This window comes from Triturus cristatus, chromosome 11 (genome assembly GCF_964204655.1).
Source record: "Triturus cristatus chromosome 11, aTriCri1.1, whole genome shotgun sequence".
NCBI lineage: Eukaryota > Metazoa > Chordata > Amphibia > Caudata > Salamandridae > Triturus > Triturus cristatus.
The window spans coordinates 1,178,653,195-1,178,674,623 of record NC_140594.1 but is presented as its reverse complement, the minus strand read 5'-3'; the positions used below and the strand labels follow the sequence as shown (position 1 = coordinate 1,178,674,623).

Genomic DNA, 21,429 nt, shown 5'->3' with positions numbered 1-21,429 from the left:
TAGGTGCATGCGATCATGGTGATGGTCATTAAGTAGACATATCAATGTGAAAACCTACACCTGATTTAGTGGGTTCTTTCAGCTTGGATTTGAAGTGATGGGTTCAGTCTTTGACGTGGGAGGGGGTTTTGTTGTGTTGTCTTAATATTAAATGCACCCGAGTTTGAGACCCTGCTAAACACGAGGCGGCGCTTCGTAATGCCACCCAAGTGCTGTTACTCAGGAGTCGCGTCGCTGAGTGGGTTTCTGATTTTGAATCCCAGATATTGCGACTTTTTTCCCTTTCCTTGCGGGCTGATGGTACGCTCTTAGTTGTTGGGATAAATATCACTGAAGATACATCTTGTAATTTTGTAAAAAGGGTATAAATGCATCAAGCCTTGATTTACAGCATACTCACCTTGGAACTTCTTTGAACGTCTGTAACGTCAGTCTGTTAGTGATGGAGTAATTATGGGAAATGCGTGAGCATTTCAGGGTTTTTTTTGTGTGCGGTTTAGTATGTTTGTCTTAGAAGTTGCAAAACCGGTTATGTGTGCAGGAGAAAAATGGCAGCACGCGTGTTGTGTTCATAGAGAGGGTTAATTGTGCCAGAGTGGTTTAATGTACATTGAGGGGGAGTGTCTCCTTTGACTCCTCCTCCCTCCACTAAGAGTCTCTCCCAGCTGACCTCTGCACTGTTACTTTTCTCTTCCATGCTGTCACCACACATTGCATCGGTACATTCCCTCTCCCAACCACACCCCCACCCCAAGCACACAACATGCTTAGTGTTCAACACAGTGTATAATAACACAAATGTAAATCTTTAACGATCAGGACCACATCTTAAAATTATTATCCACTTCCTAGCCATAGCTAAGACTTGATTCAACAACTCCGCTCCAGATAGTCAAGCTTTTCCGAAATTATATAAAAAAAAGTAGAAATGGTTCAGCGGAGGCTCTGTTACTCTGGTCCACCTTAACACTTTTTCTATTGGAGCTGGAAGGGCCCATCATTTGAGGTGGCCATAAGCACAACTGCCGCCTGGCTGCCCTCCTCCATCCACCCAAATATTGCCGTTAATTTAAGTCCAGCCATGATCTTACTCAGCCTATTTAACATCACTGAATGAAGTTAACATCTGGACAAAGAGTCCGTTCGATGAGCAGCCATCACTTGCAACTCAGAGTATTAAAGGGCCACTGGTTTCCTGATTTCCATATACTGTGTCCCTATAGTGACAGTCAAATCCAGCAAAGATGCTGGAATAAAACCCAAACACCTTCAGATGGCCAGGCCTGCCAGGCCCTCAAAGGTACAGATCTGCTTGTACCAGAGCAAACCAAGAATCCATTGAAGACTTTGGTGGGGAGGGCAAGTGCTAAACGTGTGGAGTCCTGTTGGTAAAGCTAGATCATAACGTGTCAGTTTTGTTGCTCGAGAAGGACAGGAGAATGTCTCGCAGCTGTGAGGATGGAGCCAGTATGCAGAGCGACAAGCTTGGAGACATCCTCTTTAAACTCATCCCACATATTCAGCAACAGAGCTTAAACTTACAGCCCTCTGAACATGGCTGCTAAATGCTTGCAAATAAAATGGCATGATTTAAAAAATAAAAAATTAAAAAATCATGTGCCCCCTTTTTACGTCTAGCCTGGGCAGCGCATGCGCTGCTCTGTGGGGCACGCTGTATTGAGGCATGGCATCCATCTTTTCAATTGCCTCTTGTTACCGCCCTTGTGAAATGGTTGCTTTTCATTTGTGAATAGGCTTAGTCATGCCTTTGTACCGCCTTGTCTGCATTTGTAACCTCCCATAACGACTGGACTTTTTACTGTGTCCTTACTGTATAGCTTGCATTAGCTGCTGGGGAGAACTCTTTGCTAAATTCTTGTAAATAGCACTTGCGGGACGCCAGCTTCAGCAATGGCGGCCGCTTCTTTGTATGTATTTACAGCATGCCATGTGTGCGTTCACTTTCACAGTGCATTGTTTCGCTGCGTCTTTTACTGCGTGGGGATATCATTGGAAGGCTGGGAGATGCAAAAGAGAGTACGGGGGATCTGCACCCAACTGCCATCTCCCTAATTCAGTTAGTACACGACCAGGGTTCAGAATGTCCCCTCCCATCGTCACTCTAAGACCATGCCTAGCAAAAACATATCATACAGGAGCAGCTTGTCACCTCCATGCTCTTGCACCCCGCTTCCAGGGAAGCCGCACCCCAACAAAGCGACAGAGCCCACGCAATATGACTGCAGAATTATTTTAGTGCAAAGTTTCGGAAAACACTCTGAAATACAAAGAATAGCTAATCACTTTATACTCCACAAGGGTCCCCCATTGCATTACTTCCTCCGCAAGTGGCACGTCATCCTTGCCCAGCAGGCACTCAAACGAAAGCTTCTCTTAGAACCTAGAGACCAGGGTTCGAATCCCGACCTCGGCGAGGGACTAGCACTCATGTGACTGTTGGCAAGTCACCATCTCCTTGGGCGGAATGTTCAGACTGTTAAGTATGCATTATTGTGGTGTTAATACTTTCATTTTTTCAATATCATTTTTGCACTGTGCATTACATAAGCATCATGGGTGCAAAAGGTCTTGGTGCATAAGGTCTCAGTGCCAAAGTCTTTGAGCCAAATTTCACACCTACGTTGTGAAGAAAACTAGCATAGGCCAAGTTGATGACGATGGTAAGTGGCCGTTAGTGGGGCGCCAATTCATCAATACAATCCTGAGAAATTGAGTGGACAAATGCATGAACATTTCGACAAGGCCTGGGCAAAACTTTTTATACATTTCACATTGAATGATTTTGTACAATTTTTGGCCACATTGTAAATGACGATGCCTTTTATTTTTGTTTTAAAAACCAACACATAAATAAAAGGCATTTTCATTTACTAATCCAATAGCTCAAATTCTCGCAAATGCGAGACCTATTGCATTGCAAATGCTTGTTTTATTTTGAGGCTCGCACTCGCAGTTTACTCCCAAGCTCGATTCCTGTTACTCAGAACCTCTCCCAGAAAGGACCAGGAACAGCTGCCTGGTCCTGTAGAATTTAAGGTTACTTTATTATTTATATCCACCCTTGCCAAGGGGTGGTTGGATATAGAAACTTGAGGTACAGAAAATTAAAAAAACAAACACGCAAAAGAAGCGAAAATAGATGTGCGTGAAGGAGGGAAGGAAGCAATGAACAGGTTGAAGAGGGAGCAAGACAGAGCATGTGTGGATGTATTTGAGGGGGGAGCAGCACACAGGCTGAGGGCAAGAAAGCAGACGCACTGTATAGAGTGCAGAAAGCACAAGAATTGGCATAGCCAATAGGTCGCGCCGTTGGGACCTTATAAGTGTTTAGCCATGCAACAGTTGCATAACTAAATACTTATACGGTCCCAAAAGCGAAACCTATTGGCTATGCCAAGCGGCCGTGCGGCCGCGAAAGTGAAAGTGATTGCGTTCGCAATCACGATCAAACATCAAAGCGGCCGCGAAAGTGAAAGTAATCGCGGTAAAGCGCACGCGCGTGCCCGCGCACATGCACTGTAGCTCTAGGCTGGCCTGGTAGCACTTTTTGGAGCCCTCTCAATAAGTCTCGCCAGACCAGCGCGCCAGATCAGGCGAGACCTAAAAAGGAAAACAGTAACTTCCTGAATGAGAGCAGCTGAAGGATGCGTTTCATCTAATCTAGAGGATGGTAACAAAGCTGAGCTCCAGGGCAGAGCCAAGCACAAGAAGAGGAAGGAAATCCGTTGAATAAGAAGCATCAGCTGAGGTTCACTAGAAAGGCACTGGAAGTCCACAATAGGTCTTTGACACACGACGGCTAAAGCTCTCTGTAAGGGAGACCTAAAAGCAAAGTCCCTCGTGTGCAGGTATCTTTATCCTTGTGTGTGGAGGTCATAATAACTATTCTTACCTAGGTCCCCCAGACCTCACTTGGCAGTCCACGAAGGAAACTCTGCATTCAAAGGCTCGTCCTGTGGGCCGCCCAGGGCTGTGTTCCCATAAATTATGTGACAGATGGAAAGAATTCCCAACTTTGTAGGTCACTGAGTCGCTGTCACTGGAAACACCTGTAAATGAGATGGGGGACAGTGAGCTCAACAAGACTTTTACTGATTGACGACAAACGTTCAATTATGGCAAACTCTGAATGGCCTCCAAAGTCTAGTCATCACTTGAGCTAACACATTATCCAGAAGTAGGTCTGAGGTACAACCGAACACACCCTACAGAAAGTCGGTCCCCAGTATGGAGAACTCCAAAATAGCAAACCTAGGCTGAGTACATCTCTGGAAACAAGCATCGTCCAAGATTCTAGTATCCCGTGAGTACAAACACATTTGGATTTTCCCAGATGTATCTAAAGTGTAAGGGCAAAATTACAACTTTGTATAAGCAAGTAACAGAACATCAGCCCACAAGTGAATATCTACAAGATGTTCTTGGAAAACTCCTTCATGTGATGAAGTCACAATCTTACTTAGTAGAGTAGATAGCACAATTTCCTCTATCAGCGAAAAACGTAACTATGGCCTCCGGTCGTTCCTCAGAGTACGATAACCTGCATGCAGCCACCATCACAGTACGTTGTTTTCCACGACTTGTCGTGTTTTCCAACCAACCTGGTTCCAAAGCTTTGCCCTGTAAGTGACGGGCTGCATGGATTTTGCCCAGCGGTATAGCAGCGGCGCCCCAGGCTCTAGTGCCAACGTAACTTATTCAGGCTGCCACCGCGGGCCAGCAAGGGTTCATGGGGCTCCTTAGACACCAGGGCCATGGGACACCTCTATCTGCTGCATTGGATATTGGATATTGGATATTGGATAGGTATTTATAAAGCGCTAACGTTCGCTCCCAAGGGAGCATCTTGGCGCTGTAAAACCTAGGACCAGATCACCGGGGGGGGAGTTGGAGGACTAGATCGCTGCTTTAGTCCAGTCATCGGAGAGGTTGAAAATCCACGTTTTGAGGAGCTTCCTGAAAGGCTTCTCCTGCGTCTGAAGTCTAAGATGCCCTGGCATACTGTTCCAGGCTCTGATGGCAAGGAAACTGAGTGTTTTTCCACCCTTAGTCTTCAGGTTGAATTTGGGGGGAGTCATGAGATTTTCTTGCGAGGATCTGAGAGTGCGACCCGGGGAATAGTGAGGGAAGCGTCTCGACAGGTAGGCTGGGCCAGATTTGTTGAAGGCTCGGAAGGCAACAATGAGAATTTTGAAGAGTATTCTCTTGTGCAAGGGGAGCCAATGTAAGGATTTGAGGGCAGCCGAAATAGAAGATTTGCGTGGCAGTTTGAGGACGAGCCGAGCAGCAGTGTGCAGGACACTCTGTAGTTTCAGTCGGGTGGATTTTTTGGTCCCTGCCAGGAGGCCATTACAGTAGTCTACTCGGGAGAGTATGAGGGCTACCGCAATGGTCTTTCTAGAATCGAGCGGGAGAAAGTCAAAGAACTTTCGCATGGACTTAATAATTCCGAAGCATTTACCTGCTACGGTTGCGACGTGGGAGTCAAAAGAGAGATCGGAGTCGAAAATGACTCCGAGGTTTCTGGCCGATGATACTGTCTGCGGTGGGGCGGCAGAGTTTTCAGGCCACCACAGGGCTGGAATAAAAGAAGCATTCTTTCCAATGGGCAAGATTTCGGTTTTATTGGAGTTGCAGCGGAGGTGGTTGGCGTCCATCCATTGAAAGACCGCTGTAAGGCAGTGCTTGAGATTAAGTTCGGCCGTGTTTGAATTGTCGTCGAGAGGGATGACAAGCTGAGTATCGTCGGCATAAGACGTGACAGTTATGCCGAACGATTCTATGAGAGTAAGCAGGGGGATGAGATATATATTAAAAAGAAGGGGACTAAGAATGGAGCCCTGGGGAACTCCACAGAAGATCTTTTTCTCTTTCGATTGGAAAGGGCCCAGTGAAACAGTTTGGAACCTGTCACTGAGGAAGGAACTGATCCAGGCAAGGGCCGAGTTGGTTACGCCGATGTCCATAAGCCTGTTAAGCAGAATGGAGTGGGAAATAGTATCGAAAGCCGCCGTGAGGTCAAGAAGGATCAAAATGGCCTTCTTCCTTTGATCTTGGAGACCTTTGATGGTATCGGTCAGCTCGATCAGGGCGGTCTCGGTAGAATGTTTAGACCGGAAACCGGATTGCTGGGGGTGGAGTAGGTTGTGGGCATCAAGAAAGGACTTGAGCTCCTTGTGGACTAGTTGTTCTGTTATTTTGCCCAGCGCAGGTAACAGGGTGATGGGACGAAGGTTGGTTAAATCAGAGGGGGGTTTGTTTGCCTTTTTCATAAGGGGTTTCACCACACCCTTTTTCCATTGGTCTTGGCTGCACCCCTCCTATAGACATAGGGGGGTGATTGACAACTGTCGTACTTGAGAATCACACTTTTGGCCAATGGTGGCATAGCGCTGAAACTGAAATGTTCCCTAACCTGTTGAAATATCTCAAGGTGCCCTGGGGTTCAAGACATTGCCCTACTGTTTTTGACAACCTGCGGGGCCCTAGGAGCCAAGGACACTCAAAATATAATTACTTGACATTTCGGAAAGCAGATTATTTCAGAGTTGTATTTTAGAGTATCGAGGTCAAAAATAGCGACCTGCCAGCATTTACTATTCTTAATTCTACATCTACCACATCTTGGTACCTTGAAGCATGCTCTCACACTCTATCTCTCTCTCTCGCTCTCTCTCTCTCTCTCTATATATATATATATATATATATATATATATATATGTATGCACCTATGTGTGTGTGTGTGTGTGTGTGTGTGTATATATATAAATATATAGCTACATGAATGTTGAGTTAAGTATGCTAAGTGTCTACTTTCTTGTATATACTTACCTTCAAGATATTCTAGTAGTCAATATGGTCACACTATTTTGGAAGTTCGACATTTAAATGTTGATATCATTGAAGTAAATCCCTTAAATGTAACTTTTTTTCAACTGCACTTCTGTTTCAGTCTCCTCCCTTGATCTATACGCCAATAGTCCTTTTGAATGGTATAGATTGTGCTGTAAAAATGGCTTATAATGCAACATTCACAGGCCCTAGATTTCATCTACACGGCACTTGTGCCTTGCTTGCAAAATCTCTTGTAATGAAAAACAAAATCTTAAAGGGACTTAGAGCGCGCCCATTACTTATCTTTCCTTATCATTGGGTGGCTCCCACGTCACTCTTGTTTCCTTTGTTCCTGTTGGTCAGCCCCTCCTCCTACCTCCAGCTTTCTGCTCCGCTTCAAGTCTTCGTCCTGGCTGTGGAGCTTGGACCAAGTACTGCTTCTGGCGGGCAGTTTTAGCATACTTTATTTTTGTTTTGTTTTTACTTTCCAGCAGCCACATTCTGTTTGTTTCTTACCTGTCACTACCACCTCCTAATGTCCATTGCTGCATGCCCTTCCCCGTTGGTTGCTGGCCTGTCCCTCCCACTCTCTCACTCCCATCATTGCATGTCCCTTTTCCACTCCATTGCTAGTCATCGCTTGTTTTAAATAGTGCAAAGTCTACTGGAAGGACTTGGTGCAATTTCAACGAGTGTCAGTTACATAACACAAGGACACATACATTTTTATAGGTAAAGTGTGATTAAGTGAGTTGCCCGGAATTACAAGATGGTGAGCGCCAAGACTTGAACCTGCTTCCGCTGCTCCAAAGTGAGCAGCTCTGGCTATAACGCCACAGCCTCTCCATGCGCAGTGTTCCAGCTAGCTACACTTTGACATGATGGTAACTGCAATGGGCATTTTATCAGAATATAAACTGTATATTAAGCAGAGGGAAAAAAACATTTTAACTTGTTTGTATGTGCACAGCTTAAAGTAAAGAAAGTGATATGATGCAGTCTGGCCATGTCATATCACTTGTGTTTTTTACTTTAAGCTATGTAGCTCAGCAGCATGCACCGCTGTGCAACATAAAAAAAATAAAAATTGCAAAGCCAGTAGATTTCATATAGGCAAAACCTATTGGCTTTGACAATGCTTATTTATTATTGAAAGTATGACAGCAGTTAAAAAGCTATTGTTAAAACACATACCTTAAGTTTAAACAGCGCAATTCATAAAAATTATTTACAGAGTTCCGAAACCCTAGAAAATCCATCTTTTGCTGCTACCAAACATGATTTATTTTTGATAAAACATATCATGCTTAGTGTTCCTTTTATAAAGTGATTCTTTGAGATCCTTTCCTTACCCAATACCTCACCCCATGTGCAACCCGAACCAATGACTTCTCTCCACCCTTCTCTGACTGGGGCCACCTCTTGGAATCCTGCTCTGGAAAACATCTTTCAAGGCAGTTGTGACACCCTTTGCAGGACTAGCAAAAAGCATATAGTGGTCTGAAAATATATATTGCTCCAAGAGCATTGCCCTGGGTCAGATCTGACCCCCTGAGTGGGGCATTCGCGGATTCTTTCTAATGTATCAAGGACTCAGTCCCAAATATGCATTTCTCTTATGCAACTACATTATCTCTCTAGCATATAGCACAACTTTCTTTTTATGTACTTTTATATAGTGTGAACTTGACCCAAAGGTATCAGAGCGCTTTACACAAGCACCAGTTGCGTTACATGAGGACACATTCATTTTTGTTGGGCAAGGGGAGATTAAGTGATTTGCCTAGAATCACAGGATGTTGTGCGTCCCTGTCAAGACTCGAACCCGGTTCCCCAGTTTTGAGGTCGAACACCCTAGCCGTTAGGCCAACTCCTCTCCCCTATAGCTACAATAATCGCTTGTATTGCACATACAGGTGGTTTGATATAATCCCAATTTCTTTATTTCTTGACTTGATGTCTCCAGTGCAGTCTTCTATTTTGTCTCGTCACTGTAGGAAATAGATGTCACCGCTTGATTCGAATCAACAACCACTGCATACTGTGCTTGCTCATCGCTTGCTCTCGCACTTATCACTTTCTTTTAGCGGGTGACGTGTGTGAGGGTAAATTGGAAAAATGCGAAAATGACACTCACAATAAGGGAATAAATACCATTTGCACACAGTATTGTCCATTATTGTGCCAAAGTGTACATCTGGCGCAAATCCCAGAAAACACCCAACACAAATCATATTTACAAACTAGTAGAAAGTTTTTAGGCTTGTGCAAAGTTGGGAGGTCAGCTCCCTTACAAGCCTGGTTTATTGTTTGTTTAATCAGTTCACAGACCTGTAAGATGCTGCTGTTTGAAAAAGTACTCTAGCTAAAAGGAGCATTTGGCTGGTACTGGAACTTTCCAGCCACGCCCCTTTTTTGCTGGAATGTCATGTTTGACTATGTGACTTACAGCCTGGGAAAAGTAAATGATGTGGCTGTGACTCAGGTGACAGTCAGAGAGACTGTTCTCTGCAGCCTGTAGTCCTTTCCATGTTGGCAAAAACACCAAAAAGATGCAGCTCACCGCACTTATCCTGTGTCCCTGAACACTCCTAATGGGAAAATTCCAGTTTGCGTGTGCACACAATACCAGCACCTTCTGCCACAACGCAGCCCTAGAGCAAGGACATTTCGAATTGTAACAAAAAGTGCACCACAAGTAATAACAATATGAACAAATTCCCAAATACCGAATCTGGTACACGGAGTACCTGACGCATGCTCTTCAGAGCGGCTCGGGCACCTACAGTAGTGCCACAGCTGGGTGGATAAACCCCTTCTTTGACATTCAACAATATAATTTCAGTTGGATGTCTTGAGAATTTACCGAATGTTGTTACTCTAATGCCTGTGGACGCTTTCACTTGCCACATCGTCTGTTTTGATTAGGGGTTGACGATTTATTGATCCACACTGACATGCTTTTTGGAGGATGACAGTCGTCGCATGCATGAGAATTTACCTGATGATATGAGCTTTGAATACAGCTTTACCCAGAAGAAGTACATTGCTATGGACGAAACGCATTGGCTGTTTCTTTTGTAAATTTGGCGACATATATTTTATACAAGAATACAAGAACAAAAAAAGAATAAAAAGAAGAATTGCATATACCTTGGAACTTTATTTGGAAATTTGTTCATATCCTTTCCATGATGCCGTGGTCATCCGACTGAAGGTATAAGAAAACTTAGACCATGCGTGCGGCAGGCAAATCTGGGATGCCTCATAGTAGTATTTTCTTTTCATTGCAATGCTATGGTTTTACTACCACAATAAGGTGTTGAAATGCTTTGTGGTGAGTAGTAAGATTTTGCGGAACCCAAGGTTAATGGTTAAACCAGTGGTCATTATCCTTGTTCCCGCAACCATTGCAGGTACTCCCTGTAGTTTATGTGGTGATCAAACTAACAGGAGGTATGTGAGTTTGTGCAGATAGTTGGTATGGTGAATAGATAGGCTAGAGCCCAGTAAGCATTGTTTGGTTGCAGGGATTTAGTTTCAAAGAAATAGAAGTTGTAATCTATAAAATGAGGTGTGGGCAGTTTGCAGAAATACAAGAGAGAATAAGGCACAGTAATGCCACTCAAAGCTGGAGGTGCTCGGAAAGAAGAGGCATTTAGGGGATTGAAGGTAAGGAGAGGATCGTTCAATAGAATGAAGGATAAAACAATCATTTTAAGTCGAGGGCACTTTTCATGCAGGGTTTCCATATAGTGGGCGGAGGCTTAGTTAGCATTCAATCTGCGGACATAGAACTATAGAAAGTCTTGACATTATGTACATGTGAGATGGTGTGTTGTAGTGTAGCATTTGTGTAGTGCTTCCCACCCCTTAGGGGTGGATGGGAAGCTAAGATCTTCCCATATAGGTTGCCTTTCAGTCTGTCCCCTCCAGGTGTGCCAGCAAGATTCCACGAAACGATTTCTACATTATATGCCTGTTTCTTCGCGAAGAGGGATCAGGCAGTGACTCAGTCCACGGTGTCACTCTGTGAGACTGATTACATCAGATTGGGGCCAGGAGGGCTGTTGGAAAGACCAGTGTTGTTACTGTCTTGAGTCTTGTGGCGGGAGTTAGAGTGGGCTGATCCTGGTGGAGTCTGCATAGGGAGTCAATGTCCCGCGGTGACTGTCTTCGCCCTGTGGAGTTGGACATGAGTTGCACCTGTGGTGGGTATCTGCTTAGTTATCTACTGGTGGGCTCTGCAAGACCCCGGTCTGTGTGCTGCAGCCAGTGGTGAGTGTCCCACTACAGTCCAGTACCTTCAATCCTCAGCCTGTGGTTGTACATCAGGAACGGTCCCCAGGTGGGTTGATCCCCTGCAGACCAATGGCACTTACCTCAATAAATTAAACATGCGCAGCGCCTGCTTCTACCTGAAGCAACAGCCTCAGGCCGTTTTCGCTCTAAGGTTTGGGCTGTTGCATCAGCGCCAACAATGAACCATGTGACGAGCATCTGCAATCTTCCACTGCCCTTGGAAAACATTACACGTAAGCTAGAGTGCAGAACTCATCGGCTTCCTGGAAGAGAGCGACACGGACTGCTGTAGATTCAAAATCAGAATCACCATTCTTCAGGGATGGACGGACAGGAAAGGAATCAGTTCTTTAGTGTCCCTTTTTAAGACAAAGATCCCAGAAGTCTATTTTAGTGTGTCTGTGTACTTGTGCGCACACGTAACTTTGTGTGTGTGTGCGTGAGAGAGAGAGAGAGTAAAAGAAAGAGAGCGTGGGGTGGAGTGGACCAGTGTTAAGTGCCTTTTGACTACTGGCACTGAAGGAGCCTATCTGTAATGTAATTTAATTACACCAAACAATACTTTTACTTAAACTTAGCCCAGTTCAAGATTTCAGACAATCTAAATGTATTTATTTATTTAAAAAGTTTGGTATAGCGCGAACAAGACCCCGAAGGGTATCAGAGCGCTTCACAATAATGGAAGGGGAGAACAAGGTAAAAGGGGAACATTGTAGAGGGAGTAAGAGAGAATAACATAATGAGCTAATAAAAATGTACAAGGATGCGCACAAACATTACTTGGTACGGTAAGGTAAATGACAGCTCATTGGATTTTGTGCCAGCACAGTGTCAGGTGAAGTTTCGGCGAAAACACTTTGAGATAGAAACATTAAATATGTTTCAACCATTGTTATGTGTTCCACAACACACAGCAGTGTCTAAACCAGAGCTGAAATGCAAGCAGGTTTCCTGGGTGGTTTGGTGTTTACTGGTTCTTGATGATGGCTGAAATTTCCTAAATCCCCCCGACTACGTAAATGGGTTTAAAATGTCACCCTCGCTGGTTTTTCTCCCTGGTTTTTGCACTGGGGTAAACTCATTCCTGTGTGCTCTGAAGCCTGATTTGACATGGTATTCACAGGAGATTAGAGCCCAAAAGCTCATCTGCAAACAGCATGAACGCAGATGGAGAAGTAACTACAATGAATCTGACAGAAAAACCTATAAATCCAGTCTTCTGACATATAAACAGGCAAATTTAAGGCGAAACAATCTTACTTTGCAACACAGATTAGAGACTCCAGCAACTCCGTTAAGGAGCTATTTAAGACAGTGACCAACCTGGTAGCCCCTAAGCCGTGCCCAGTTCAACCCAGCCAACAGCTGTGCGAGGACTTGGCCAAATTCTTCTCCTCTAAGGTGGAAACCATCTTCGAGGTGTTTAAAAAGAAGAATTTCTCTAGCCCGGAGACTAGAAGGGAGGATTCTAGCCAAAAATCTGTCTCCTATCCTACTCTGGCTAAATTTTGCCCAGTGTCTTCACTAGACACGAAAAAGATCCTGTTGGAAGCGAAGTCCGGATCTCCTTTTGATCCGTGCCCTATTAAGGTGGCCAAACTAGCTGCAGGTCCGATTGCTGAGCAGCTTTCTAGGCTATTCAACTTGATGTTTGAAACGGGACTGTTTCCTTGTCAGTGGAAATTGGCCTCCATTCTCCCATTAATTAAAAAACCCCATCTCCCGAGCAGTGACCTCAACAGTTTTCGACCTATAGACAGACTTCCGTTTCCAGCTAAACTCGTGGAAAAGGTCATGAATAGACAACTTAGTCTTTTCCTGGAAGATACCCAAGCATTTCACTCCACGCAATATGGTTTCAGGTCAGGCCACAGTACGGAATCGGCTCTAATTAAAGCTACAGAAGAGATCAGGGAAGCAGTGGATCAGGGAGGCAAGGCAGCGTTGATCCTGCTCGATTTATCCGCTGCCTTTGATACGGTTCACCACTCTACTCTTCTGAATCGTTTAAAAACATGCGGGATTGTTGGGAAAGCCAGGGACCTCATCAAATCCTTTCTAGCCAAAAGAAAACAGGTGGTGACCTTGGGGGACTTCCATTCGAAACCTTTCTCAACACCATGTGGGGTCCCTCAGGGATCCTCTCTCAGCCCCACCCTTTTTAATGTGTATGTTAGTGCGTTGGCACCCGTTATTGGGTCCTATGGTTTTGGCATTACCTCCTACGCAGATGACACACAAATTGTTATACCACTGACCCCAGGGGGAGAGGTGGACGTGGAACCGCGACTGCGGGAATGCATGGTGGCTGTGAGCAGTTGGATGTCCCTAAACTGTCTGAAATTAAATTCGGACAAAACTGAGGTTATCCTGTTTGGCAATTCCTCCAACTTTTGGACTCCAGCCTGTTGGCCCAACTCCATGGGTGCCCTTCCAACCCCAGCTACCCAGGTTAAAAACCTCGGTATGATTTTGGACGATAAACTTACCATGGAGCGCCAAATCAAAGCATTAACATCTAAAACCTGGTATACCATCAGAATGATGAGGAAAGTGCTTCCTTTGCTCCCTCAAGAGAGTAGGCATACGGTGGTAAGGGCCTTAGTTACTACAAGACTGGATTATTGCAATGGTTTATATTTAAATGCGCAACAAAGCATATTGATTAAATTACAGACCTTGCAAAACGCGGCAGTCCGTCTGCTGTCAGGCTCTTCCAGGTTTTCCCCGGTCACGCCAGAAAGAAGATCCCTTCATTGGCTTTCTCTAAAAAGCTGCATACTTTTTAAGGCGCTGGCCATGGCCTTCAAGGCCTTGCATGGATTAGGCCCGGACTTTTTAAAGCAATGCATACATTGGTATGTTCCAAACAAATGCCTTTGTTCAGAAAGCACTAAACAGGCGCAAGTCCCTAGAATCAGGAGGGCCCGATGGGGAGGCAGAAGTTTTGTTCATGGAGCTGTTAGGGCGTGGAACTCTCTGCCCTTCTATCTTAGATCCTCGCCTGATTTATTGTCCTTTAGAAAGGAACTTAAAACTTGGCTTTTTGTGCATGACTGATTTCTTTCATTATGGATCCTTGACAGTTTGAGCCTCAGGACTTCTAGCTAGCGCCAGGACACCTCCGGGTAATTGTCGCGCTTAATAAGTTTCAATAACATAACATAACATAACATAAGCTGGAAGACAGACAATACATTGCTTCTGTCTGTTCCTGCTAAGATGGGAAACAGGCAATCCTTTGCTTTGGTCTGCTCATACTGGATGGAAGACACACATTCTATTGCTTTGGTCTACTCATACTATGATGGATAACACACATTCCATTGCTTTGGTCTGTTCATACTATGATGGAAGACAAAACTTCCATTCCATTGCTTTAGTCTGTTAATGCTAAGATATAAAAAAAGGCACTAGAAAATTTTTTTGATAGGGTCTAAGGGAAAATTTAATGACCTGCCACAGTTCTAATCCCCTAAATCTATAGTGTAAAACAACAAAACAATGAACTGGGGGTCTAGTCAAATCCTGCTTGCTGAGCGGAAATGTAGAGAAAAACGGGCTAAAAAAGTCCCAAAGAACAAAAAGAAGTGAAAAGAGTGAAAGAGCAGAAACAAAAGAGACAACCAGATGCAATCGAGAGTGAGCCTTGGAGCGGAATTATTGGATACCCATCAAATATCCGTGTGATCAATCTTATCATCAGGTTGTCCAATCCAAAGTGAGATGCTTCTCTTGATCATAGAGAGCATCTGAATAAGAGTAATTTCACTCGTGGGTGGTCCGAGGTTGTCAAAGGTTTGAAATGGAAAAACCAACCATAGTTGGATGATAGGACAATTGACAGGAGTGCAGTGCTAACAAGGAACAGTGAGGTGGTGTGTTAAAATAGAATTGCGAGAAAACACTAACAATTTAATACGTGTCTCGCATCCTAAGTAAAACAACAGTGCAGAAAAGCAGTATTAAACAAATGACTGCCGTATGAAGGTCGACATGTTTCAGCCAAATGAGATACAATCACCTCTGCGGCTTTCTTCAGGACCTATGTTGTTATATATCTAGCTACTGCAAAAAAGTGAAAAACATGTATAGTGACAAACATATAGATAAAGACAGACAAGTACATTTATCTCACTATCATGTGATAATGGCACCTTGTACCACCTTATGTGTATCCTCCGTCTCAAAAGGATGCTGCGTGCATCCGTAATGATCGGGGAACGGACCTCACCTCGCCCGGATCCTGATTCCAGACTAAGAGGCCCCGCTCTCTCCGTCGTTGCCTCGTTGCGGCCTCAGAATCAGGATTGCATCTGGTTGTCTCTTTTGTTTCTGCTCTTTCACTCTTTTCACTTCTTTTTGTTCTTTGGGACTTTTTTAGCCCGTTTTTCTCTACATTTCCGCTCAGCAAGCAAGATATAAAAAAAGAAATTCTTCACGTTGGCATGCTCATGATAGTCAGATAATCCACCTCTTTGCTGTGCTCTTGCTAAGGTAATTGATAGTCGAATTACTGGTTTGATCTACTTCATGGCCTGACAGAAAACAAAAATCAACACTTGCATAAATATTCAAACCAACATAAATTGGAGGAGACCACAGCGACAATGGAGCCATGGGGACTTGATTGAGTTATGGTAGCACATCCTGCTCTGAAAAGAACCTTCGAGCCCGTGCCACTACAGCACAAAGGACAGTACAACCCTAGCATCCTGTTGAGAAAAGGGGGGGGGGGTGACACTCCATGGTTTCAATGTGCTCATGCTAAGATATGAGATTGACAGTCTGCAACTGTGGCTTACTTACACGAACACTGGAGACAGAAAATGTATGGCTTCCATCAGCTCAAGATAAGACATAAGGTCACAGTCCATTGCTTCGGTCTGTTAGTCTAAGACAGGAGGCTCCCAGTCCATTGCTTTGGTCAGCTTAGGCTAAGACATAAGGACACAGTCCATTGCTTTGGTCTGCTTAGGCTAAGACATAAGGTCACAGTCCATTGCTGCGGTCTGCTTAGGCTAAGACATAAGGACACAGTCCATTGCTTTGGTCTGCTTAGGCTAAGACATAAGGTCACAGTCCATTGCTGCGGTCTGCTTAGGCTAAGACATAAGGTCACAGTCCATTGCATTGGTCTGCTTACGCTAAGACATAAGGTCACAGTCCATTGCTTTGGTCTGCTTAGGCTAAGACATTAGGTCACAGTCCATTGCTTCAGTCTGCTTAGGCTAAGACATAAGGTCACGGTCCATTGCTGTGGTCTGCTTAGGCTAAAGCAGGAGGCTCCCAGTCCCTTTCTTCGGACTACTTAGGCTAAGACATAAGGTCACAGTCCATTGCTGCGGTCTGCTTAGGCTAGACATAAGGACACAGTCCATTGCTTTGGTCTGCTTAGGCTAAGACATAAGGTCACAGTCCATTGCTGCGGTCTGCTTAGGCTAAGACATTAGGTCACAGTCCATTGCTTCAGTCTGCTTAGGGTAAGACAGAAGGTCACAGTCCATTGCATCGGTCTGCTTAGGCTAAGACGGGAGGCTCACAGTCCATTGCTTTGGACTGCTTAGGCTAAGACATAAGGTCACAGTCCATTGCTTCGGTCTGCTTCAGCTAAGACTGGAGGCTCACAGTCCATTGCTTCGGTCTGCTTAAGCTAAGACCGTAGGCTCACAGTCCATTTCTAATGTCTGCTCGGGTTAATACAGGAGGCTCACAGTCCATTGCTTCGGTCTGCTTAGGCTAAGACCGTAGGCTCACAGACCACTGCTTTGGTCTGCTTAGGCTAAGACAGGAGGCTCGCAGTCCATTGCTTCGGTCTGCTTAGGTTAAGACAGGATGCTCACAGTCCATTGCTTCGGTCTGCTTAGGCTAAGGCAGGAGGCTCCTAATCCATTGCTTTGGTCTGCTTAGGCTAAGACAGGAGTCTCACAATCTATTGCTTCAGTCTCCTTGGGCTAAGACAGGAGGCTCACAGTCCACTGCTTCGGTCTTCTCAGGTTAAGAAAGGAGGCTCACAGTGCATTGCTCTGTTCAGCTCAGGTTAAGACAGGAGGCTCACAGTCCATTGCTTCGGTCTGCTTAGGCTAAGACAGGAGGCTCACAGTCCATTGCTTCGGTCTGCTTTAGCTAAGATGGGAGGCTCACAGTCCATTACTTCAGTCTGCTTAGGTTAAGACAGGAGGCTCACAGTCCATTGCTTGGGTCCGCTTAGGCTAAGACAGACGGATCACAGTCCATTGCTTCGGTACGCTTAGGTTACGATGGAAGGCTCATAGTCCTTTGCTTTGCTCTGCTTAGGCTAAAATAGGACGCTCGTAGTCCATTGCTTCGTCCCGCTTAGGTTAAGACAGGAGGCTCACAACAGAAGGCTCACAGTTCATTGCTTTGGTCTGCTTAGGCTAAGACGGGAGGCTCACAGTCCATTGGGTTAAGAAAGGAGGGTCACAGTCCATTGCTCTGGTCTGCTCAGGTTAAGACAGGAGGCTCACAGTCCATTGCTTCGGTCTGCTTAGGCTAAGGCAGGAGACTCCTAATCCATTGCTTTGGTCTTCTTCAGCTAAGATAGGAGGCTCACAGTCTATTGCTGCGGTCTGCTCAGGCTAAGACAGGAGGCTCACAGTCCATTGCTTCGGTCTGCTTAGGCTAAGGCAGGAGGCTCCTAATCCATTGCTTTGGTCTTCTTCAGCTAAGATAGGAGGCTCACAGTCTATTGCTGCGGTCTGCTCAGGCTAAGACAGGAGGCTTACAGTCTATTGCTTCGGTCTGCTCAAGCTAAGACAGGAGGCTCGCAGTCTATTGCTTCGGTCTGCTTGGGTTAAGACAGGAGGCTCACAGTCCATTGCTTCGGTCTACTTTGGCTAAGACAGGAGGCTCACAGTCCATTGTTTCGGTCTACATTTGCTAAGACTGGAGACTCACAGTCCATTGCTTTGGTCTGCTCAGGCTAAGACAGTAGGCTCAGAGTCCATTGCTTCGGTCTGCTTAAGCTAAGATAGTAGTCTCACAGTCCATTGCTTCGGTCTACTTTGGCTAAGACTGAAGGCTCACAGTCCATTTCTGCGGTCTACTTTTGCTAAGACTGGAGGCTCACAGTCCATTGCTTCGGTCTGCTTAAGCTAAGACTGGAGGCTCACAGACCATTGCTTCTGTCTGCTTAGGCTAAGAAAGTAAGCTCACAGTCCATTGCTTTGGTCTGCTTAGGCTAAGACAGGAGGTTCCCAGTCCATTGCTTCAGTCTGCTTCAGCTAAGATAGGAGGCTCACAGTCCATTACTTCAGTCTGCTTAGGTTAAGACAGGAGGCTCACAGTCCATTGCTTGGGTCTGCTTAGGCTAAGACAGGAGGCTCAAAGTCCATTGCTTTGCTTAGGCTAAGACAGGAGGCTCACAGTCCATTACTTTGCTCTGCTTAGGCTAAAATAGGACGCTCATAGTCCATTGCTTCGTCCCGCTTAGGTTAAGACAGGAGGCTCACAGTTCATTGCTTTGGTCTACTTTGGCTAAGACAGAAGGCTCACAGTCCATTGCTACAGTCTACTTTGGCTAAGACAGGAGGCTCACAGTCCATTGCTTCGGTCTACTTTGGCTAAGACACGAGGCTCACAGTCCATTGCTTCGGTCTACTTTTGCTAAGACTGGAGGCTCACAGTCCATTGCTTCGGTCTGCTTAAGCTAAGACTGGAGGCTCACAGTCCATTGCTTCTGTCTGCTTAGGCTAAGACAGTAGGCTCACAGTCCATTGCTTCGGTCTGCTTAGGCTAATACAGGAGGCTCACAGTCCATTGCTTCGGTCTGCTTAGGCTAAGACAGTAGGCTCACAGTCCATTACTTCGGTCTGCTTAAGCTAAGACTGGAGGCTCACATTCCATTGCTTCGGTCTGCTTCAGCTAAGACTGGAGGCTCACAGTCCATTGCTTCGGTCTGCTTAAGCTAAGACTGGAGGCTCACAGTCCATTGCTTTGGTCTCCTTGGGCTAAGACAGGCGGTTCACAGTCCATTGCTTCGGTACGCTTAGGCTAAAAGGGAAGGCTAATAGTCCATTGCTTCAGTCTGCTTAGGTTAAGACAGGAGGCTCACAGCCCAGTGCTTTGGTCTGCTTAGACTAAGACAGTAGGTTCACAGTCCATTGTTTCGGTCTACTTTGGCTAAGACTGGAGGCTCACAGTCCATTGCTTCAGTCTGCTTCAGCTAAGACTGGAGGCTCACAGTCCATTGCTTCGGTCTGCTTAGGCTAATAAGACAGGAGGCTCACAGTCCATTGTTTTGGTCTGCTCAGGCTAAGACAGGAGGCACACAGTCCATAGCTTCGGTCTGCTTAGGTTAAGACAGGAGGCTCACAGTTCCGTGCTTTGGTCTGCTTAGGCTAAGACAGTAGGTTCACAGTCCACTGCTTCGGTCTACTTTGGCTAAGACAGGAGGTTCACAGTCCATTGCTTTTGTCTGCTTAGGCTAAGACAGGAGGCTCACAGTCCATTGCTTCGGTCGGCTCAGGCTAAGACAGGAGGCTCACAGTCCATTGCTTCGGTCTGCCCAGGCTAAGACAGGAGGCTCACAGTCCAGTGCTTCAGCCTGCTTAGGCAAAGACAGGAGGCTCACATTCCATTGTTTATGTCTGCTCAGGCTAAGACAGGAGGCTCACATTCCATTGCTTATGTCTGCTCAGGATAAGACAGGAGGCTCACAGTCCATTGCTTCGGTCTGCTTCAGCTAAGACTGGAGGCTCACAGTCCATTGCTTCGGTCTGCTTAGGCAAAGACAGGAGGCTCACATTCCATTGCTTATGTCTGCTCAGGCTAGGACAGGAGGCTCACATTCCATTGCTTATGTCTGCTCAGGCTAAGACAGGAGGCTCACATTCCACTGCTTATGTCTGCTTAGACTAAGACAGGAGGCTCACATTCCATTGTTTATGTCTGCTCAGGCTAAGACAGGAGGCTCACAGTCCATTGCTTCGGTCTGCTTAGGCTAAGATTGGAGGTTCCATTGCCTATGTCTGCTCAGGCTAAAACAGGAGGCTCACATTCCATTGCTTATGTCTTCTCAGGCTAAGACCAGAGGCTCACAGTCCATTGCTTCGGTCTACTTTGGCTTTGCTTTTGAAACGGAGAATCTTGAACGAGATGCAAAGTTGGGTTAACAATTAACTAAGAGTGGGCGAAGTTTCTTAAGGTTTTGAGCACCTTGGAGTTGAAGAAAAAATAAGAACTGTAAGGTCCTCAAAATTCTGTGCTTCTTTGCCAGTTTGGACTCGCAAATGTGCGCGTTACACGAGGCGCTCCCAGCCACGTTTCATGCGACTAGCTTCTAATATCAAGCCCATGGCCTGGCCATACAGAATGAAAACTATGCATTTGGAAGGCAGATTGGAAAGGCTGCTGTCATTGGGAAGGGTGAGGATCTGAGTCTGCTTAAAACTTCAAGGGGTACAAAAAACGTTTCCCACCCCGAGAACACAGAGTGCATGTGGCAAGTGGGCGAGTACTCACGAGAGTGCATGGAGGAGAGCCTAGAGTCCTTCTGGAGGCAGAGATTGTGGAAGGGGTCTGCTGACGGGCTGCCCTGTTGCATACGCATCGTCATAAGGAAATACCTGTGCACGGAGGCCGGATCCCACTGTACACGTGCACATTGGTAGAGGGTTTTAATTTGGCTGCTACAGTGCCACGCAGGTGCCAGTTGCACACTATCAAATGCTAGAAACCATAACATCCTCGCCAGAAGGGAGCCGAGTTTTCTGAGCACAATGTCTTGACGCTCTATTCCATTCTTTCCATGTCACGTGACGCCTTCTCCCTTGTACTGTCTGTCTCTTCCCTCCCCCCACTTCCCGTTGGTGCAGAGATTACACTTTTGTCTCGGAAGGTTCTGCGTCCTTGAGACAGTTCTTCGAAGAAGGGTACCTTGGGAAATGTAATTCATGTCAATGAGCGCCTCTCCGCCTTCCGTGCATGCTCGCGCATGCAGAAAATCACAAGTAGCGTCATTAGAGGCGCCCTCGCAGGAGCCGCCTGCGGGCAGACCCGAGTGAGTGACGGGCTGTGGGAGGAGCCGCGAGGCGGGCACCTGAGGACACGTGGAGGCTGCCCGGGTGGGGAGGGGGACCAAAGCTGCAAAGCAAGCTTCCAGGTGATTGGATGAGAGGGAGAACGAGGGGGCTGGGGCAAAGCGAGCTTTCAGGCGATTGGATGGGAGAGGGAAAGAGCAAGAGGGCATGTATGTCCATTTAAGTGTGGCTGCCTATGCATCTCCTATGTATGTACTTCATCTGTCTGTTA

General features: G+C 45.9%; 1 long non-coding RNA gene across 1 annotated transcript in view; it reads right to left on the bottom strand.

Moving 5' to 3' along the window:
• LOC146788671 (uncharacterized) overlaps positions 1-21,157 on the bottom strand; it is a 38,795-nt gene extending 17,638 nt beyond the window's left edge. The window contains exons 1-2 of the long non-coding RNA XR_014970894.1: positions 20,641-21,157; positions 3,914-4,070 (exon numbers count right to left, since the gene is read on the bottom strand). This is a non-coding gene — a long non-coding RNA (uncharacterized LOC146788671). The remainder of the gene's footprint in view (positions 1-3,913; positions 4,071-20,640) is intronic.
• Between the last annotated feature and the right edge of the window lie 272 nt (positions 21,158-21,429).